Below are 22,071 nucleotides of genomic sequence, written 5' to 3' on the forward strand. Positions count from 1 at the left end.
TTATTGCTATTCTTAGAGTGATAAAAAGAAACCACCACTTCTTAAATAATTGCTGACTGTTGACCAGCATTTTACACACATTGTCTCATTTAATGTCACAACAGCTCTATAAGATAAATATCATCATTCTCATTTTATAGACAAAAAATGTCAAGGAAGTTCAGAGGCTTGACAAAAGTCACAATAAGTGACAAAGCAGCGATGCACAATGCTGTCTTTTTTAATACTCAAGCCTGTGGTCTTTCCACTTTATCGTGTGTGCTTGCACGCATGCTGAGCTGTGTCAGTCGTGTCTGACTCTTTACAACCCCATGGACTGTAACCCGCCAGGCTCCTCTGTCCATGGGATTCTCCGGGCAAGAATACTGGAGTGGGTTGCCATGGCTTTCTCCAGGGGATTTTCCCACCCGGGGATCAAACCCATGTCTCTTGCATCTCCTGCTTTGGCAGGTGGGTTCTTTACCACTAGCACCACTTGGGAAGCCTTTCCACTTCATCATGGTCTCTCAAATAATTAATCTCTACATTGAAATGAGGCATGAAGCCTGGGCTTTGGGATTTCAAGACTGCTGTGCTTCTAAAAGAATCCTTCCTCTTTAAAGTTAACTTCCAACCCCTAAACATCTTTGTTATTGTTGCTGTTTACTCCCTAAGTCATGTCCGACTCTTTTGTGACTCCATGGACTGTAGCCCACCAGTGTCCTCTATCCATGGGATTTCCCAGGCAAGAATGCTGGAGTGGGTTGCCATTTCCTTCTCTAGGGGATCTTCCTGACCCAGGGATTGAACCCATGTCCCATGCCTTGGCAGGAAGTTTCTTGACCACTGAGCCACTAAGATAGAAAAGATCTCTGTCCCTTTTCAAGGCATATCCCAAGTTTATGATCCCCAAACCAGGGCTCTCCTGCTGGATTTTGCTTAGAATTTTTCCTCACCCTCCATCATGGATGCTAACAAGATCACTGATTCTTTCTTCCTCGTGTTTTCTGTATTCACGCCTTGTCATCTAATTCCACTGTCACCACTCTCCTCTATTATTTTAGTAGTTTCCTGACTTCTTGCTTCCAGGCTTTTCCTATCCCAAATCTTGCTCCTAGATCAGTCCTCCAAAAATGTCATTCAGAAACATTCCATTGATATGATGCAGCTATTTAAGCTGATGTTGGAGAAGAACAGTTAATGATATGATATGGAAAAAATGTTCACAGTATGTTATTAAGTGAAAAAAAAGTTATGAAATACTCCCAGTGTTAGTATGGGTGATCTGTGTGGTGGAATCATGGATGATTTTATTTTGTTTTTGCTTCTTTAGAGCTCTTAAATTTTTGCAATAAATTATTCAAAATTATTCTTAAATCATTTTGCATTATTCTTATAATAAGATGAAAAAAACTAGGATTTTGAGTAAAAATTATGAAAAGGTACTCACGGTAGTATAAAAGAGAATAATAATGAGATTCTATTCCATTTTTTAAATTGGATATATTTGACATAACCATGTAAACTTCAGATGTACAACATGTTACTTTGATATGTGTATTTTGATATTACCTTTGTAGATATAGTTATCACATTACATAATTATAGTACAGTATTATTGTCTATATTCATTATACCTACATTTGATCACTGTGGCTTATTTGATTACAAATTTGTACCCTTAAACAACATCAGCTTTATCTCCTGATTCCTTTTTTTTTTTTACGCAATTCAATTAGCAAAAAAAGTACAAGAGTTAAAATAGCATGTGTTTTGGGGAAAGGGCATGTTCACGCACTGCAGTTGGGGGTACAAACTAATACAACTTTTGTGGAAGATACTGTGCGGGATTCATCAAGGTGAAAAATTTGCAGAAACTTTTACCCAACAAGTTTAATTTTAGCAATCCAGTGTGGGGAGAGAGCAAATTAGCCAAGATGGCGTGTTCAGACTCTCTCACCCCAGGTTTGTAAATAATGACTATGTAACAGCTGAGATCATTTATAGCACTGCTTATGTGCATCACAAGGTACTCCTTGGTCACAGGCTACTTTGTGTGGTCCTGATATATGCTGCTGCTGCTGCTGCTGAGTCGCTTCAGTCGTGTCCAACTCTGTGCGACCCCATAGACGGCAGCCCACCGGGCTCCCCCATCCCTGGGATTCTCCAGGCATGAAAACTGGAGTGGGTTGCCATTTCCTTCTCCAATGCATGAAAGTGAAAAGTGAAAGGGAAGTCGCTTAGTCGTGACCGACTCCTAGCGACTCCATGGACTGCAGCCTACCAGGCTCCTCCATCCATGGGACTCTCCAGGCAAGAGTACTGGAGTGAGGTGCCACTGCCTTCTCCACCCGATATATGAGCTCCACCTAAAAAGCAGTGGGATTCCTGCTGCATCATGGCTGTGGCCATTGGGTGAGCCAGGAGAGACCCTGGTGTGGCATCCAGGATCTGTGGTTTAACAGTCACTGGAGAGGCCATTCTGATGCACACTGAAGTTTTAGAGCCACAAAAAACAGCCTTCCTAAGTAAGTACCTTTGTGAACAAATGCACAAGTGTTACTGTATAATAATTTACATTACAATCTTACTTATAATGTTGTAAAATTAAAAACAACCTATGGGGCTTCCCCAATGGTGCAGAGGGTAAAGAATCCACCTGCAGTGCAGGAGATGCAGGAGACTCGGGTTCAATCCCTGGGTTGGGAAGACCCCCTGAAGGAGGGTATGGCAATCCACTCCAGTATTCTTGCCTGGAAAATCCCATGGACAGACAAGCCTGATGGGCTACAGTCCAAAGGGTCAAAAAGAATCAGACATGACTGAACGACCAAGCACACATGTACTCAGTAGGAAAATTGCTAAATAGGTTCTATTAATTTATCCTGTGAAATACTATGCATTGGTTAAAGAGAAAAGGTATTAGCATAGAAAGCTCATTGTTACATATGACTTAGCAAGGAAAGTAATTTGCAGACATAAATATTCTTTTCTAAAATTAATCGATTTTTTTGCGGCACTGGGTCTTTGTGCTGCTCACAGGCTTTCTCTAGTTGAGGTGAGCGGGGCTGCTCTCTAGCTGTGGCACGCGTTTTCTCACTGCGCTGGCTTCTCTTGTGGAGCATGGGCTCTAGGGCATGGGTGCTTCATAGCTGTGGTGCACAGGCCTACTTACTTGCTCCACCGCGTGTGGGATCTTCCCAGACCAGGGATCAATCCATGTCCTGTGCATTGCAGATACATTCTCAACCACTGGACCACCAGGGAAATCCTACATATCATGTTATTAACCACAATTTATATTGTTTAAAAACAATAAATTCATTTATTATGCAAAATAAAACCTCCCCTTGGCTCCTATAAGATAGGTTTCAAACTTCTTAGCCAGTTAATGAAGGTCCTTCGTTATTTGCTTCAGAATGATTCTTCAACCCTAGTTCAGTTCAGTTCAGTTCAGTCGCTCAGTCGTGTCCGACTCTTTGCGACCCCATGAATCGCAGCATGCCAGGCCTTCCTATCCATCACCATCTCCCAGAGTTCACTCAGACTCACGTCCATCGAGTCAGTGATGCCATCCAGCCATCTCATCCTCTGTCGTCCCCTTCTCCTCCTGCCCTCGATCCCTCCCAGAATCAGAGTATTTTCCAATGAGTCAACTCTTCGCATGAGGTGGCCAAAGTACTGGATGGAGCATCAGCTTTAGCATCATTCCTTCCAAAGAAATCTCAGGGCTAATCTCCTTCAGAATGTACTGGTTGGATCTCCTTGCAGTCCAAGGGACTCTCAAGAGTCTTCTCCAACACCACAGTTCAAAAGCATCAATTCTTCGGCATTCAGCTTTCTTCACAGTCCAACTCTCACATCCATACATGACCACTGGAAAAACCATAGCCTCTGAGCCACCAGAAAAGCCCATAGCCTTCACTAGAGGGACACTTGTTGGCAAAGTAATGTCTCTGCTTTTGAATATGCTGTCTAGGTTGGTCATAACTTTTCTTCCAAGGAGTAAGCATCTTTTAATTTCATGGCTGCAGTCAGCATCTGTAGTGATTTTGGAGCCCCCAAAAATAAAGTCTGACACTGTTTCCACTGTTTCCCCATCTATTTCCCATGAAGTGATGGGACCAGATGCCATGATCTTCGTTTTCTGAATGTTGAGCTTCAAGCCCACTTTTTCACTCTCCTCTTTCACTTTCATCAAGAAGCTTTTGAGTTCCTCTTCACTTTCTGCCATAAGGGTGGTGTCATCAGCATATCTGAGAATATTGATATTTCTCCCGGGAATCTTGATTCCAGCTTGTGCTTTTTCCAGCCCAGCATTTCTCATGATGTACTCTGCATAGAAGTTAAATAAGCAGGGTGACAAGATACAGCCTTAACGTACTCCTTTCCTGATTTGGAATCAGTCTGTTGTTCCATGTCCAGTTCTAACTGTTGCTTCCTGACCTGCATATAGGTTTCTCAAGAGGCAGGTCAGGTGGTCTGGTATTCCCATCTCATTCAGAATTTTCCACAGTTTATTGTGATCCACACAGTCAAAGGCTTTGGCATAGTCAATAAAGCAGAAATAGAAGTTTTTCTGGAATTCTCTTGCTTGTTCCATGATCCAGCGGATGTTGGCAATTTGATCTCTGGTTCCTCTGCCTTTTCTAAAACCAGCTTGAACATCAGGGAGTTCACGGTTCACGTATTGCTGAAGCCTGGCTTGGAGAATTTTGAGCATTACTTTACTAGTGTGTGAGATGAGTGCGATTGTGCAGTAGTTTGAGCACTCTGGCACTGCCTTTCTTTGGGATTGGAATGAAACCTGACCTTTTCCAGTCCTGTGGCCACTGCTGAGCTTTCCAAATTTGCTGGCATATTGAGTGCAGCACTTTCACAGCATCATCTTTCAGGATTTGAAATAGCTCAACTGGAATTCCATCACCTCCACTAGCTTTGTTTGTAGTGATGCTTTCTAAGGCCCACTTGACTTCAGACTCCAGGATGTCTGGCTCTAGGTGAGTGATCACACCATTGTGATTATCTTGGTCTTGAAGATCTTTTTTGTACAGTTCTTCTGTGTATTCTTTCCACCGCTTCTTAATATCTTCTGCTTCTGTTAGGTCCATACCATTTCTGTCCTTTATTGAGCCCATCTTTGCATGAAATGTTCCCTTGGTATCTCTAATTTTCTTGAAGAGATCTCTAGTCTTTCCCATCCTGTTGTTTTCCTCTATTTCTTTGCACTGATCACTGAAGAAGGCTTTCTTATCTCTTCTTGCTATTCTTTGGAACTCTGCATTCAGATGCTTATATCTTTCCTTTTCTCCTTTGCTTTTCGCTTCTCTTCTTTTCACAGCTATTTGTAAGGCCTCCCCAGACAGCCATTTTGCATTTTTGCATTTCTTTTCCATGGGGATGGTCTTGATTCCTGTCTCCTGTACAATGTCACGAACCTCCGTCCGTATTTCATCAGGCAGTCTGTCTATCAGATCTAGTCCCTTAAATCTATTTCTCACTTCTACTGTATAACCATAAGGGATTTGATTTAGGTCATACCTGAATGGTCTAGCAGTTTTCCCTACTTTCTTCAATTTGAGTCTGAATTTGGTAATAAGGAGTTCATGATCTGAGCCACAGTCAACTCCTGGTCTTGTTTTTGTTGACTATATGGAGCTTCTCCATCTTTGGCTGCAAAGAATATAATCAGTCTGATTTCAGTGTTGACCATCTGGTGATGTCCATGTGTAAAGTCTTCTCTTGTGTTGTTGGAAGAGAGTGTTTGCTATGACCAGTGCATTTTCTTGGCAAAACTCTTAGTCTTTGCCCTGCTTCATTCCGTATTCCAAGGCCAAATTTGCCTGTTACTCCCGGTGTTTCTTGACTTCCTACTTTTGCATTCCAGTCCCCTATAATGAAAAGGACATCTTTTCTGGGTGTTAGTTCTAAAAGGTCTTGTAGGTCTTCATAGAACTGTTCAACTTCAGCTTCTTCAGCATTACTGGTTGGGGCATAGACTTGGATTACTGTGATATTGAATGGTTTGCCTTGGAAATGAACAGAGATCATTCTGTTGTTTTTGAGACTGCATCCAAGTACTGCATTTTGGTCCCTTTTGTTGACCATGATGGCTACTCCATTTCTTCTAAGGGATTCCTGCCTGCAGTAGTAGATATAATGGTCATCTGAGTTAAATTCACCCATTCCAGTCCATTTTAGTTCACTGATTCCTAGAATGTCAATGTTCACTCTTGCCATATCTTTTTTGATCGCTTCCAATTTGCCTTGATTCATGGACCTGACATTCCAGGTTCCTATGCAATATTGCTAGTATAGCATCGGACCTTGCTCCTATCACCAGTCACATCCACAACTGGGTGTTGTTTTTGCTTTGGCTCCATCCTTTCATTCTTTCTGGAGTTATTTCTCCACTGATCTCCAATAGCATATTGGGCACCTACTGACCTGGGGAGTTCCTCTTTCAGTACCCTATCATTTTGCCTTTTCATACATGGGGTTCTCAAGACAAGAATACTGAAGTGGTTTGCCATTCCCTTCTCCAGTGGGCCACATTCTGTCAGACCTCTCCACCATGACCAGCCTGTCTTGGGTGGTCCCACAGGCATGGCTTGGTTTCTTTGAGTTAGACAAGGCTGTGGTCCTAGTGTGATTAGATTGACTAGTTTTCTGTGAGTGTGGTTTCAGTGTGTCTGCCCTCTGATGACCTCTGGCAATACCTACTATCTTACTTGGGTTTCTCTTACCTTGGGAGTGGGGTATCTCTTCATGGCTGCTCCAGCAAAGCGCAGCCGCTGCTCCTTACCTTGGAAGAGGGGTATCTCCTCACCACCACCGCTCCTGACCTTGAACGTGAAATAGCTCCTCTAGGCCCTCCTGCACCCGCACAGCACTGCTCCTTGGACTTGGGTTGCTCCTCCTGGCCGCCCCCCCGTACTCGGACGTGGGGTAGCCCCTCTTGGCCGTTCCTGAGCCGTCGCAGCCTGGCACTCTTGGCCACTGCCCCTGACCTCAGACGTGGGATGACTCCTCTTGGCTGCCACCCCTCGGGCATGGGGTCCTCCTGGCTTCTGCCTCTGACCTCGGAGGTGGTCCGTAGCTCCTCCCGGACTATGTGCACCGGTTGCAGCCAGCCGTGCTATTATTATACCATGTATTAATAGATAAATCTTTCATCAAGTACTGAGCCTCCCTCCTCACCTATTCTGTTCTGTAGCATTCCAAGTCTATTTCCCCAAGGATTCTGTTGTACCTTGGGACAGGGGCTGCTCTGTTCTTTTTTCTTCTTAGTAATTGATCTGCAATAAATGGTAGTTGATGAAAATGATGATAAATATGTACTAACACATATTTGCTCTAAATATGTCAAAGATCTGTCTTACACAGCAGCAGTGACAGAAATCAGAGTAGGTACTTGGCACACCAGTCCTTGGGAGTTGGATTAAGAATACAAATAAGACTTCTCTAGGTGTATCTTTTCATACAGTTTTGACTTGTAAGTTGTATCAGGGCTTCCCTGATGGCTCAGTTGGTGAAGAATCACATGCAGTGCAAGAGACCCAAGTTTGATCCTGAGTCAGGAAGATCCCCTGGAGAAGGGATTAGCTACCCACTCCAGTATTCTTGCCTGGAGAATCCCATGGACAGAGGAGCCTGGTGGGCTACAGTCCTTGGGGTTGCAAAGAGTTAGACATAAGTGTTTTACTTATTCACAAAATAAAGTGTGAAAAGATGAAAAATAAATAAACCTTCACATTTAATGCAAACAGAAGCAAACAAATCAAGTTGTTATCAAATTGATAATCTAACCATGCAGTGTAAAGAATTTAAATTTAATTCTGGACATAGTACTCTATGTGCAATTTCTCAGTGTAGGGACAAAAAGAATTTCAAGAAATTTTAATTTTACTTAGTTGATCATTTTTTAATAATTATAATGTTATTGGAGTCCTGAAACTATCCTGTACATATTTGTTCGACAAAACAAATAACTAAATATATAGATGTCATCGTGTAGTCAGAAAAATAGCATTCCCCTTCCCAAGATATCTACATCTGGACCTGTGTTTGCATAGTAAAAGAAACTGTGCAGATAGAGTTAAGGTTAATTCTTTAATTCAAAGAGATTATTCCAAATTATCTGAGTGGGCTCGGTAAAACTATATAGGCCCTTAAAAATGAGACAGGAAGGCAGAAGAGAAGGTAAGGGAAGGAGAAACAGGAGAGAGTCAAGTCATGAGAAGGACTCAGCCTACCATTGCTGGTCTTGAAAGTGGAGTAAGGCAGTCATGAGTGAAAGCAGGCAGGTGACCCTCAAAGGCTGGGAACAGCCCTCAACTGGCAATAAGGAAATGGGGACCTTAGCCCTGCAGCTGCAAGGAATTGAAAACTGCAAACAACCCAAATGAGTAAGAGAACAGATTCTTTCCCAGAGACTCTAGAAAGTTCAATTCACTTCAGTTGCTCACTGTGTCCGACTCTTTGTGACCTATGGACTGCAGCACACCAGGCTTCCCTGGCCATAACCAATTCCCAGAGCTTGCTCAAACTCATGGCCATTGAGTTGGTGATGCCATCCAGCCATCTCATCCTCTGTTATCCCCTCTTCTCCTGCCTTCAATCTTTGCCAGTATTTGGGTCTTTTCTAATAAGTCAGCTCTTCGCACTAGGTGACCAAAGTATTGGAGCTTCAGCTTCAGCATCAGTGCTTCCAATAAATATTCAGGATTGATTTCCTTTAGGATCAACTAGTTGGATCTCCTTGCAGTCCAAGGGACTCTCAAGAGTCTTCTCCAACACCACAGTTTGAAAGCATCAATTCTTCACCTCTCAGCCTTCTTTATGGTCCAACTCTCACACCCATACATGACTACTGGAAAAACCATAGCTTTTGGACCTTTGTCAGCAAAGTAATGTCTTTGCTTTCTAATATGCTGTCTAGGTTGGTCATAGCTTTTCTTCCAAGGAGCAAAGCGTCTTTTAATTTCAAGGCTACAGTCACCATCTGCAGTGATTTTGGAGCCCAAGAAAATAAAGTCTGTTACTGTTTCCATTGTCTCCCCATCTATTTGTCATGAAGTGATGGGACTGGATGCCATGATCTTCGTTTTTTGAATGTTGAGTTTCAAGCCAGCTTTTTCTCTTTCCTCTTTCACTTTCAAGAGGCTCTGCAGTTCCTCTCTGCTTTCTGCCATAAGGGTGGTTGAAACCTCATATTTGAGGTTACTGATATTTCTCCTGGTAATCTTGATTCCACCTGTGCTTCATCCAGTCCAGCATTTCACATGATATACTCTGGATATAAGTTAAATAAGCAGGGTGACAATATACAGCCTTGATGTACTCCTTTCCCAGTTTGGAACCAGTCTGTTGTTCCATGTCCAGTTCTACCTGTTGCTTCTTGACCTGCATACAGATTTCTCAGGAGATGAGTCAGGTGGTCTGGTATTCCCATATCTTTAAGAATTTTCCAGAGTTTGTTGTGATCCACACATTCAAAGGCTTTGGCATAGTCAATAAAGCAGAAATAGATGTGTTTCTGGAACTCTCTTGCTTTTTTGATAATCCAATGGATGTTGGCAATTTGATCTTTGGTTCCTCTGCCTTTTCTAAATCCAGCTTGAATATCTGGACGTTCACAGTTCACGTACTGTTGAAGCCTGGCTTGGAGAATTTTGAGCATTTTGCTAGCGTGTGAAATGAGTGCGATTGTACAGTAGTCTGAGCATTCTTTGGCATTGCCTTTCTTTGGGATTTAAATGAAAAGTGACCTTTTCCAGTCCTGTGGCCACTGCCGAGTTTTCCAAATTTGCTGGCCTGTTGAGTCTAGCACTTTCATGGCATCATCTTTTAGGATTTGAAATACCTCACCTGGAATTCCATCACCTCCACTAGCTTTGTTCATAGTGATGCTTACTGAGGCCCACTTGACTTTGGACTCCAGGATGTCTAGTTCTAGGTGAGTGACCACACCATCGTGGTTATCTGGGTCATTAAGATCTTTTTTGTATAGTTCTATGTATTCTTTCCACCTCTTCTTAATATCTTCTGTTTCTGTTTGGTCTATGCCGTTTCTGTCCTTTATTGTGCCCATCTTTGCATGAAATGTTCCCTTGGTATCTCTAATTTTATTGAAGAGATCCCTAGTCTTTCCCATTCTATTGTTTTCCTCTATTTCCTTGCATTGATCACTGAAAGCTTTCTTATCTCTCCTTGCTATTCTTTGGAACTCTTCTTTTCCCCTTTGCCTTTAGCTTCTTTTCTTTTCTCAGCTATTTGTAAGGCCTCCTCACACAGCCATTTTGCCTTTTTGCATTTCTTTTTCTTGGGGATGGTCTTGATCACTGCCTCCTGTACGATGTCATGAGCCTCTGTCCATAGTTCTTCTGGCACTCTATCAGATCCAGTCCCTTGAATCTGTTTGTCACTTCCACTGTGTAATCATAAGGGATTTGATTTAGGTCATACCCGAATGGTCTAGTGGTTTTCCCTACTTTCTTCAAGTTAAGTCTGAATTTGACAATAAGGAGGTCATGATCCTTTTATTGCAAAGTTCAGAAAGCAGTGCAGCCCTGGCCATAGCTTGATTTCACCCTGGTGAGATTGACAACCAGCCTTCGACCGAAATGTGAGAAAACCAGCATGTGTTGTTTCTGGTTTCTCGGCTTGAGGGAGTCCGCTGTGGCAGTGTATCTATCTGCTTGGGCTGCCATCACAAAGTACCACAGGCTGGGTGACTTGAACAACAGAAATGTGTTATCTCGCAGCTTTGCCCAAAGTCAAGGTGTCGCAGGCTTGATGCCTTCCTTGGTGCTGGGAGAGAAGGCCTGTTCCAGGTCTCTCTCCCTGGCCTGAAGGTGACCATCTTCTCCCTGTGTTTTCACATCATTTTCCCTCTGTGTATGCCTTTCTATCCAAGTTTCATCTTTTCATAAGTATGCCAGTCATATTACATTAGAGCTTACCCTTTAATGACTTCACTTTAGTTTCATTACCTCTGTAAAGACCCTATCCCCAAATAAGATCACATTCTAAGATACTAGGTGTTAGGGAACTCAATATATGTGTGTATATATATGTATGTATATATTTATAAATTGTGTGTGTGTGTTCAGTTGTGTCCAACTCTTTGCAACCCCAAGGACTGTAGCCTACCAGGCTCCTTTGTCAGTGGAATTTTCCAGACAAGAAATACTAGAGTGAGTTGCCATTTCCTTCTCCAGGGGATTTATAAATTATGTACATATAAATTATATTCTGTTTATGAACTACACACACACACACACATTTCCCTCTAACCATGTCAAACAAAAGGGCCTTTGGCAACAACACCAACAACACCACTATAGCAATGAGCACACCTTGCACCCAAATCTTGATTTCTAAATATCACTTCTTACTAAAGAAATAAAGAAAAAAGTGCTTCTGATCTGGTACAGGGCAAACGCAAGTGAACCTGGAGAAATCTTGGTGTGCCAGAAAGAAAGGAAATACTTAAAGATTAATGAGGTCGTGTCAAAAGGACACAGGATCTTGCTTGAAGGAGTTCCCACTGGCCAACTTTGGAATAATTTGAACATCAAAAAGAAAATGACAGTAATGGATTAAAATCCATTGAAGTTTTTTGGGAAAAAAAAAAAAAAAGCCCATGAGTCCACAGTCATTCTGAAAAGAGAAAGAACTTAAAAAAAAAAAAGGGTTCTATCTTTCACCTAATAAATGCAGAAAAAGTGATATAATTAGGGAATCACTGTGTTTCAGTCCCTACTATAATAATAGATTCAGGCAAGGATCATCACCAGATGTTAACCACTGAGTAAAAGTAACAGGATGTTCACACAACATCAGTATATTTCCTCACAAATTATTAATTACAAACGGGAAAATGTTTGGTTTGGAGAGATTTGATGGTTATTACTTTAAGTGATCAAACTGAGCATCACCAATAGTGGGACAATCTGATATTATTTAAGCCTTTTGATATGAAGCCCATTTATAGATTACTTTTGCCAAAAAATATGTAAGTTATTAACGAATCTAACCATAAGTAACAACCTTATAAACTCAGAATGTGGCACATTCTATAGATGGTTGGTCTAGACTCTTCAAAAAAGTCAGTGTCATTAAAAAAAAACCTATAAAAAAAGCAGTCAGGGGGGTGACCATTCTAGATTCAAACAAACAAACGCCATATGCAATATGCAGCCTTCGTTGGATTCTTGATTTTTAAAAAAATGCTATGAAAGACATTTGGGGGACGATTTGGAAATTTTTAGTGGGAAATGTGCTGTCTATGGGGTCGCACAGAGTCGGACATGACTGAAGTGACTTAGCAGCAGCAGTCTGTTAGATAATACAATGAAGCATATTGCTAATTTTTCCCTTAAGTGTGATAATGATGTTGTGAATATGTTTGAGAATGTCCTTATTCTTAGGAAACACATTCTGAAGTTATTTGGCTCAGGGCCATTGTATCTGCAAGTTATTTAAAATAGTTCAGGAAAAATACCGGTTACTGGAACTGGCTCTTACCAGCTCCTGAGAGCAAATAAATATCAGGAATTTTGCAAACCATTGTTAAACTAATGGTTTAAAATTAGTTTGAAATCAGTCATGGTGGGAGTCCTTATACCACAGAGATTGACACGTGCTACACCTGGGTCTTCCTCTCCTGCCCCCAGAGGCTGGGTTTATCAGCACACCATTGAACATAGAATTAAATTTTATTTATTTATTTTTCTTTTATTTTCTTTTATATTTTTTTAAATTTTCATTTTTACTTTATTTTACTACAATACTGTATTGGTTTAATAATCGGTGAAATGATTCAAGTGTGCCTCGTGTTCAGTATGGTATTCTTTCAAGCCTTGTGAAGATTTTAGATTTTTCATAATGAAAGTTGGGAAAAACAGAACAGAAAAAGAGCTTCCTTCCTGGAAATGTGAAAACCACAGAGTGAAGGATACGGAGGAGAGAGGGGATACTTGGGAATCTGCCGGGTGAGACTCTTAGATGAGTCTGTGGCCACAGGTGGGCTGACTGGGAACCTCTGTCTGAGGCCACCCAGGTGCCTGCAGGATGAAAGTGACCCGCTTTAGTCCAGGGTACGTGAGACAGTTCCCTTCCTTCTCCAAGGCCTGGAGCTGAGCTGCTGGGCTTGTGGCTTACCTGAGATTACTGGGTCCTCTAGAAATTTTCTAATTTCTTTGAATAAAAGGGGTAAGGTATTATAGCTGTGGCTTGTGTGGTAACTAAGGCAACTGTCAGTGGCAGGCTTCAGCTTTTCATTTGTCTTTTCTTTACTCCTGTTCTTTTCCTCCTTTCTCTACTACCAGGAATGCCCGCCCCACACCTCTGCCTACCTAGCTCACCAACCTTCTAGAAGATTCTCAAGACCCACCTCCTCTACCAAGTCTTCCCACGATTACCTCTGCCTTTCTTTCTCAGGTTCCATGGCACTGACATCTGCTTTATATTCTGTCATATTTTGTTCCAGGATGAGCTGTGTTACTGAGTATTTTAACTAACCTGTAAGCTCTTGGAGGGCAGGAAGCAGATTTGATAGATACTTATTATATAAAAACACTTCTTTCTCCCACAAAATATTTATTGGAGTCGATTGAATTGCTTTCCTCTCCTTCTTGCCTCGATTCTCTTTTTCTGTTGTTCTCCCCTTCCCTTCCTCCTATTTTGTTCCTTGTTCTTGTCCCCCGCCTGCCCATGCTCTGTCTAGCTTCTTTCTTTCCCCTTCTTTTATTCCTCTCCTCGGCCCTCCAAGGCCGCAGTTGTGGCTGCCTCCCAACTCTGAACCTCTTCTCAGGGCTTTCCCCTGACGCATGGAAGTTTTGCACACCTAATTGCACTGCAAGAAGGAAAGCTGCCAGTTCAGGGATTAAGACTCCACACTCCCAGTGCAGGGAGCACAGGTTCGATCCCTGGCCATGGAACTAAGATCCCACATGCTACACAGAGCAGCCTTTTTAAAAGAAAAGAAAGAAAGAAAAGCTGCCTCTGAGAAATGTACAGTGTCCTCATTCAGGATGTCCATCCCCCACGACTCTCAGCTTCACAAGGGAAGCGGCACTGGGGCAGCACATAACTCTCAGACATCTGCATCCCACATTTTTTCTCTCCCATCCCCTCTCCACCCACCACCACCACCACCGCCACCCCCCTCAGATTCTCTGGACCAATTCTTGTGGTAAAATCTCACACATTTTCTCAATCTATATGCAAACCAGGTAGGATTGACAGCTGAAGAAAGCTGCACATTGCCTGGGCTCAAAGTTATCTGTTCTCCCTCTGAGGGAAAATCTTTGAGCTCCGTGACAGTGCCTCGAAGCCATGGCCCCTGTCCTAGACTCTGCCCCGGCCCAGGCGAGCGCCTGACCCCTGCTAATGTGTGGGATCTTTAGCAGCAGAGAGTGGCGGGAGGTAACCAGAGCCCCCTGCATGCCAGTGATTCATGTTCTCTGAAGGGATCAGAGTGTTATTAGAAACCTTGCCTGCCAAATGTGGGGCAAATGTAACCAATTTATTAATGCTGAAAAACCAATGTGTGAAATTGGACCAAGAGGGGCTGGCGCCCCTCTCCCTGCTTCCTGCTCTCTGGCAGGGACGGAGGGAGGGTGGTGGACAAAGAGTTCTGTCTTCTTCAGGAGGATGTTGCTGTCCTAATCACATGTGATAGTGACAACAAATATTCCTGGCTGAAACTTCAAAGGGCTGGGAGATAATTGCATCCACCATCCTCGGCCTGGCTGGTGATGCCTCAGCCTGCAGCTCTCAGGTTGTAAAGGGAGTTGGCTGGAAGGTGGGGAGCTTGGTGTTGCTTTCCCCTGGCCCAGCTCTGCTCCTCAGCAGTGGGGCCAGGTGAGAAGGGGGAAGTGGAAATGCTCTGTCATTTGTGTTCACAATGTCTCTCCATTTCCGAGTTGATGTACATTGATCACTTGCTGTTGTTGTTGTTAATGAATCACTAAGTCATATCTGACTCTTTGCTACTACCTCAGGGACTGTAGCCTGCCAGGCCCCTCTGTCCATGGGATTGCCTAAGCAAGAGCACTGGAGTGGGTTGCCATTTCCTTCTCCAGGGGGTCTTCCCGACCTGAGAATTGAACCCACATCTCCTGCATTGGCCCACAGATTCTTTATTGCTGAGCCACCAAGGAAGCCCACACTGGTCACTTAGCCCTTTTCTATAAATGGTCTTAGATTGATCTCTCCAGGTTTCCTGGGTGGTTGCAGTTTCTCTCCACCAGCGATGGTTACTTCAAGAGAAGTGTGCATTTTTGTATGACTTATTGCCATTTAGCCCCTAAACAGGTGGTTGAGTTGCGATGAAGACATTAGCAGCTTCCATTTATTAAAGAATTCCTGTATGGTCTGTTATTATTATAAATTATCTCATTCAATCCCCACACAAATGTCCTTGTGATGTAAATTTTGCATTCTTGATTTTCATTTGAGGAAACTGAGCTGTGTTAATGAACTTGCCCAAGACTATATTAGGTTTAACTGGATGGGATTCAAGCCCATATCTATTTTAACTATATTCTTCATCACCCAAATTTAAGAAGTGGCAATCCCACAAAATTCTTGCATAATCTGGTGGGATAGTCAGAAACCAAATATGGGAGATTTTCTTGCTCAAACTGTCTTAGAAGTCTCATATTTCACATTACCAATTTTCAAAGAATCACCTTACCATAAAAATAATGAGCATACATTTTACAAGAGAAGAAATAAAATCTTTATGGTGAGTTGGAGAAACTTTAGAAACTTAGAAGATGTCAGGCTCTTTTGGGTTGTCATCATTGTCATTGTCTGCGGGGTGGGGGATGAAATCTGGTTATTTTGGATTTCTAGCCATTTAGATTCTGGCTGAATGGCATTTATTTTGTAATGTGTCACCACATGTCATGTCTCAACATAATGTCTAGTAAGGAAGTCCGATAGTAAATCTTGAATTAGTGTCTTGTTAATAGTTCTTTTATGAAGGAAAGATGTTGATAGAATGCCCAGTGCCTGAGTGCCATTAAATTCACCCATTCCTTTCTGCTGAAAACTTTGCAGTGCTGCTCTGATTGGCATGATATGCCTAAAGAGTGGTGATGCCTTCCATTTCTGGGCATTTTTTCTCCTCCTCCACTTTCCAGTGATAGTTCAACTGATCTTGCAGTTTCTGTGTGGCATGAGGCAGGAGTAGTTGTCCCTTCATCTGGAGGGAAGGAGGGTCAGTTCTAGAATCACTGAGATCTAGAAGCAAAGGTCAGTCTTCATTTTGAATTAAAATTCAGCCCAATTCCTCTTGCTTACTTTGACTTCCAGTGGTTAAGACTCCATGCCACCAGTGCAGCAGGCTGGGGTTCCATCCCTGGTCAGGAAACTAGATCCTACATGCTGCCAAATAAATATATTTTTTTTAATATAGAAGAGTGTTCCTATTTCTTCCTTTCTTTTCTACAAGCTGTAACTCTCCCAAACCCTTCTTAGAAGAATAAATCACTCACTAAAAAAAATTCTATAAGCCAATGAAGTTATATTCATATACTTAAAAATAATTCTTAATATCTGAAAAAGGTGAAAATGGCTTTTTTTGTCCCTATAATTTGGTAACAGTAAAGGGCCGTTTGAGGGTTTGAAAACTGGATTGTCCTCTAAGAGTTGAAAAACCCACACTCAAAGGCAGTGATTAGCTGTGTGGTTTAAGAATAATGATAACTCCCCAAATAATAATGACAATAATAAGAATACAAGGGACTGACTACATAAGTGTCAATCCAACCAAAAGTTGAGCTAAGAATCCTCCCAAGGAGATGTGGCTGAAATGTAGATGTAATTTAGTAAGAGGAAAGGGAATAAAATATAACTCTGTTCTCTCTGGAGATTGACTATAAGCAGAGATTGGCCCCAAAAGATAAAAAGGAAAATCTAAAGAGTGCCAATCTTAATCTTTTAGAGGTGAAGAAGGCTTTCTAAAGGGCTCTGAGCTTTGTGATTTTCAGGGTATATGTTTTCCTATCATAAAAACTCACAGACTGGCACCTGATAAGCCAAATCTGGCCCACAGACCAGTTTTTCTTGGTCCGCACTGTATTGATTTAACAGTATTTTTAAAAGTTGTCCACTAATTTCATATAGAAAACATCTAAGATTCTAGCTTTTGTTGAAAAACTGGGAAGACCTGGCTTGTCTGAACTGGCAACAATGGGCTGGAGCTATAAAGCAGCAGCGACTCCCTTTAGAAAGGGGTTTACTCTCCAGTTTGCCCCAGTCTCTACTGTTCCTTACACACCTGCTCCCTGACCTGCCTGATTCATCTATGTTGCACTCTTTGTACCTCTTGGTTTTTGACTGTGTGACCCCCTAATGGTAAGCTGGCCTTCAGCTATTTGAGCTGAAATTAACTTTTTAAGACCCTGAACTCTCCTTTTTCTTATTCTGTGCTCAGCATGCAACTTGGTGAGAATCTGGATTCCCATGTAATTTGCCTATAAAGAAAGAATGCACTGATCTTCTGCCCTGAGCATCTTGCTTCATACGAGGAGGTGCATAGAATAAAGTTTAAAAGGTTTTGGCTTTGGAGTCAGACAGGTCTGGTTCCAATTCTGCCACTGACACTAGATAAGGTCACCATGAGGCCTCTGGGCACCCCACCAGTTACCTTCTCCTGGAGATGTGGCCCTGGGTCACCGTGGGCCACATACCAGAATATTCAAATTTTAAAAACACTTTATGAGCAAAATGGATACCCCCTAAGTCACAAATTACAGCAAATCTAGCCAACCAACCAACTTTATAGCAGCGCTGAATCTCACCAACCAACCAACAAATGTAAGTTTCTCTAGAGATAGCAGACATATCTCTATGTAGATATCTCTAAGTATAGAAAGCTATTGATCAGAAACACAAATTCTGATGAACTCTGTTCTAGTGAGTCAGAGAGGGAAATGGTGGCTAGAACATGGATTTTCAACTTAAGAGACTTGTGTTCAAGTCCTAGTGCTTTCCCTTTATGTGAACTTAAGAAAGTCATTAATTGCTCCACGTCTCCAAAATAGAAGTTTCCTCCCTACATACCCAATAGAAACTTTGTGAAGATTAAATAAAATAAAGTGGGGAAGACACTAGGCAAACTCTAAAATGCATGGAATTGTTAATATAAAAAATTTTAAGGAGTCTCTGTACTGTTCTCCATAGTGGCTGTATTAATTTGCCTTCCCACCAACAGCATAAGAGGGTTCCCTTTTCTCCACACCCTCTCTAGCATTTATCACTCATAGACTTTTTGATGATGGCCATTCTGATCCATGTGAAGTGATGCCTCATTGTATTTTTGATTTACATTGGGATGATTTGAGAGAATGGCATTGAAACATATACATTACCGTATGTAAAATAGATAGCCAATGGGAGTTTGCTGTATGAAGCAGGGAACCCAAAGCTGGTATTCTGTGACAAACTAGAGGGGTGGGATAGGGAGGAGTTGGGAGGGAGGTTTAAGAGGGAAGGGACATAGGTATACATGTGGCTCATTCATGATGATGAATGGCAAAAACCATTACAGTATTGTAATTATCCTCAAATAAAGCTAAATTTTTTTTTAAAAGGAACAACAACAAAAAAGAATGAAGAAATGTACCCTGGTCAATGAAGGATGTGAAAATGTAGATGATTGCTATTGTTTGAATATGATATATGACAGTTTATTCCAATAAATGATTTCAACAATAAAACAAACAAAAAAATGTATACACTGCAGTGATCATGAAAGTGGAAGTAATAGGAGAAGAACCCAAGAGGCCCCAACCAAGAGTTTCTAGGCTGCTAGAGCAGTATTCATAACCTAATGATCGGTGCCAGGTTTGGAACATCCATCGCCTGGAGAGTACATTGAAGACTGCCATGTACATCAAATTAGACTCTGATTTGTGAAATAAAGCAATACTACCCAGTGGTGACTAAGGTGGGGAGAAGGGCCTCACACACATTGCTGGTAAAAGTATAAACTAGAACAAAGAAGGCAAGCTGACAATACCTATTAAAATTTTAAATATGCTCTCAGCAGTTCCCTCCTAGGAATTTATCCTACAGAAGCAATCTATAGTGGGCAAGAATATCTGTGCAAAAATATTCAAGGCAACATTGTTTATAATGTAAAATATAGGATTTCCCTGGTGGTCCAATGGGTAAGACTGTATGCTCCAAAGGCAGGAGGCCGGGGTTTGATCCCTGGTCAGGGAACTAGGTCCTACATGCTGCAACTAAGAGCTTGCAATGCACCAACAAAGATGCTGTGTGCTGTAACTAAGATCTAGCACAGCCAAATATGCGTCTGTGTATTTATAATATAAAATTAGTGCATGTTTTTGCTATGACTACTACGTAGTCATTAACAAGAATGAAATAGAAACATATATACTGAAATGGAATGGGTGTCTGCAGTGTATGATTGAGTTACAAAAAGCAAGCTGCAGGACAAGCTCTAAACATACATAAATCTAACTTTTAAAATTGATCTCCACTGGGGAGGGTGAGTAGAATGAAAGGAAGAGACTCCATTTCTTACTTTCTATGCTTTTATGTGGTTGTTTTTAGTCACTAAGTCATGTCCGACTCTTTTTGCGACCCCATAGACTGTAGCCTTGCAGGCTTCTCTGTCCATGGGATTTCCTAGGCAAGAATACTGGAGTGGGTCCCCATTCCCTTCTCCAGGGGATCATCCCAACCCAGGGATTGAGCCCGTATCTCTTGCATTGACAAGTGGATTCTTTACCACTGAACCACCAGAGAAGCCTATACTTTTATGCTACTTGACTATTTTATAATAGTAATTTTTCTGCAATTACTGTAATAGTAATTCTTCTGTAATTTTTTAAATACAACTAGAAATTAAAAAAAAGAAAACCAATATTTAAGCTAGGGAAAATAAAATATAGTTAAAGAGCCAAGGAATAGAAGCTGGGGCATAGAGCCCAGAAAACCATGTGCCTGGGGTCTCCCCAGTAACTGTTCCCACACACCTGACCATTGAGATTTCAGGACCACACTTGTCCTCCTGGACTTAGGGTGCTCTTTTGTTGAGTCAATGTCTGCATAGTTGCAACTCCTACTACAGTACTGCTAACTGTTGTCCTATTTCTGAAGTTGAGGGCTGTAACACATGCCTTCAAAATTAAGAGTCTCACCCATGCCGCAAAGCACTGGGGCTTCTAAGAGAGACAGTTCTACTGTTCTGAGGATTTAACTGGACTGACTATCCTCCCCCCTTGATTTCTGCATTTTGTTCTATATTAACTCTTGTGGCTTTGACCTTGGATTTGACCAGAGATTCTAATTCTGCCTCTGTTCCAATCATGTGTCTTCTTTTATGGTAACCTACTGTCTGATTCTGGCCAGTTCCATGACTTGGGTTTTCTTCAGGGGCTGGATTTGGGCATTTTCTTCACATTTCCTTCTAGTACCTAATCCTCTTCCAAGCTCATTTTTAACCCTGTGGTCCTATTTCAACATTGATATCACCAGCAAAGAGGCCAGCACGGGCCCAGACATAACTATGACCATGATATCTACAAGACGTGATGACTCATGATAACTACACACATGGGGGCAACTGGGAAGCTTGCTGTCTGGGAAGAAGCTGTCCTTAACTTCATGTGTAGTTCTGAATGAGATGACAGGAAGCCAGTGCGAATGGTAATGTTGGAATCACAGTGCCATTGTTCCTAACAGCTCCCAACACTTTGGGAGCAATGTGCCTAAGCTGATGTGTGTTTTGTAAGTTATGACTGTGTGGAGGGAAATGGGATGCCACCAGCTTGAGCCAGTCTGCCCCTCTTATCTTGCCTGAACACTGTCCTCTCCAAATGATGATTTTTTTCTTTTTCATCTCATGACACAGAAAGAACACGTGGGAAGATTCCAGGAGTGAGTTTAACTTTCTTTTGAACCATTGAGTGTGAATCAGAATTGTGGCTCCCTTTATTTGGGGGGCTCCAATATCACTGCAGATGGTGATTACAACAATGAAATTAAAAGATGCTTGCTCCTTGGAAGGAAAGTTATGACCAACCTAGATAGCATATTCAAAAGCAGAGGCATTACTTTGCCAACAAAGGTCTGTCTAGTCAAGGCTATGGTTTTTCCAGTGGTCATGTATGGATGTGAGAGTTGGACTGTGAAGAAAGCTGAGTGCCGAAGAATTGGTGTTTTTGAACTGTGATGTTGGAGAAGACTCTTGAGAGTCCCTTGGACTGCAAGGAGATCCAACCAGTCCATTCTAAAGGAGATCAGTCCTGGGTGTTCTTTGGAAGGACTGATGCTAAAGCTGAAATTCCAGTACTTTGGCCACCTCATGCGAAGAGTTGACTCATTGGAAAAGACTCTGATGCTGGGAGGGATTAAGGGCAGGAGAAGGGAATGACAGAGGATGAGATGGCTGGATGGCAATACCGACTCGATGGACGTGAGTCTGAGTGAACTCTGGGAGTTGGTGATGGACAGGGAGGCCTGGCATGCTGCAATTCATGGGGTCGCAAAGAGTCGGACACGACTGAGTGACTGAACTGATAGGGACCTTTCTTCTCAGACGTCACCAAGCAGCCTGGGTAAGGTTTGTGCATTGACAAGGAGATGGTTAGAGAGATACAGCTTCTCCCAAGGCTGGAATTGAAACCCAACCTCAATTAGGTTAAATCCTCAACTGAGAATGTCTGGTCCTTTTCAGCTTGTCAGGTTTTAGGAGCTGAGACAGGATCTCCCTAGGACCCAAAACAGAAGCATTTTGTAATAAAATTCCTTATACATTTTCACTTCTCCATGGCTATTAAAATAATCCTTTAGCATGAAGGGTGATTTTCCCTTTTGAATCCCAGATCTGGATTTCCTGCCAAAAAATAGGCATTCAACACACAGTGTACCCAGAAGCCATAAAGGAAACTAGTATATTACATTTGAGAACTTTAAACATTTATATAAAATCTATTACCCAAGTCTAAGGACAAATAGTACTTTGGGAAAAAAATGTTCAAAACAAACATGACAAATAAAAGGTTAATTTTCTTACCTTAAAGAGACAGTAAGTAAATTTAT

Source organism: Ovis canadensis, chromosome 1 (assembly GCF_042477335.2).
Source record: "Ovis canadensis isolate MfBH-ARS-UI-01 breed Bighorn chromosome 1, ARS-UI_OviCan_v2, whole genome shotgun sequence".
Lineage (NCBI taxonomy): Eukaryota > Metazoa > Chordata > Mammalia > Artiodactyla > Bovidae > Ovis > Ovis canadensis.